The following is a 1075-nucleotide window of genomic DNA, read 5'->3' as shown; positions in this document are numbered from 1 at the left end:
GTGCGTCACCTCATTCATCAAAACAATACGAAATACCGGGGTTTTATACCCTCAGTTCCAGATTTACAATGGTTACTTACTTCAAACAGGATACAATACTACTCCGCGATGCCTTTGCCTCTCGCCTCGACCTCAACTCGCATCGAATCTACCCAAAATAAGAATCATAACATTAGAATATGCTAGGGGAACGAAGCCTATGCGAAAATAATCAAATTAACTCAAAATCCCAAAATTAGCTCAAACCCGGCCTCGGACCCACATCTCGGAATCCGATAAAAATCACAAAACTAGAAAACCCATTCGCTCATGAGTCTACCCATATCAAATTCACCAAAATCCGACATCATGGCCATCAAAATCCTCAAAATCAACTCTCCAAATTTTCTTCCCTTTTCCCAATTTTAACCCCAAATTCCCAAATTAAATGATAAGAATCAAGACATAATCATGGTACTTAACCAAATTTGAGTGAATAACACTTACCCCAATCAATCCTCTCAAAATCCCTTCAAAAATTGCCTCAATCCGAGCTCCATAGCTCCAAAAATGCAAAAATGGCCGAAACCCTCGAAATAGAGTACTTTATAATCTGCCCAGGCATTTACCCTATGCTATCGCGGACAAACTAATGCGCTAGCGAAGCATAAAATTTTCCAGCCCTTTTTTTACCCTATGTGATCCTGGCCCTTCTTCCGTGATTGCGTAGAACAAATTTTTCCAACAGCCTTCTCCAACTCTTCTGGACAGCCTCTAGTATAATGGTCATAACTTTTTGTACGAAATTCCAATTTACAATTGGTTTAACTTTTTGTAAACTAGACATCAAGGGATACAACTTTCATTTTTGGATCATCTTCAAATTCCTTATAGATTGTGAGATATAAGCTTCCAAAGTCGCGTCAGTGCAGCACAAATTTTACTCTATGCGATCGCGTGAAGACTTACGCAATCGCATAGCACGACTCCATTTTTCCAAATTTTCTCTATGCTAACGCGGCCAGATCTATGCTAACGCACTGTACACCCCTGAAGCCAAAAACCAGCAACTAGAAATGGCCTATGAAATGGTCCA

This window comes from Nicotiana attenuata, unplaced genomic scaffold, assembly GCF_001879085.1.
Source record: "Nicotiana attenuata strain UT unplaced genomic scaffold, NIATTr2, whole genome shotgun sequence".
In the NCBI taxonomy this organism is placed as follows: domain Eukaryota; kingdom Viridiplantae; phylum Streptophyta; class Magnoliopsida; order Solanales; family Solanaceae; genus Nicotiana; species Nicotiana attenuata.
The sequence above is the reverse complement of the archived record's forward strand: the minus strand, read 5'-3'. Positions refer to the sequence as shown.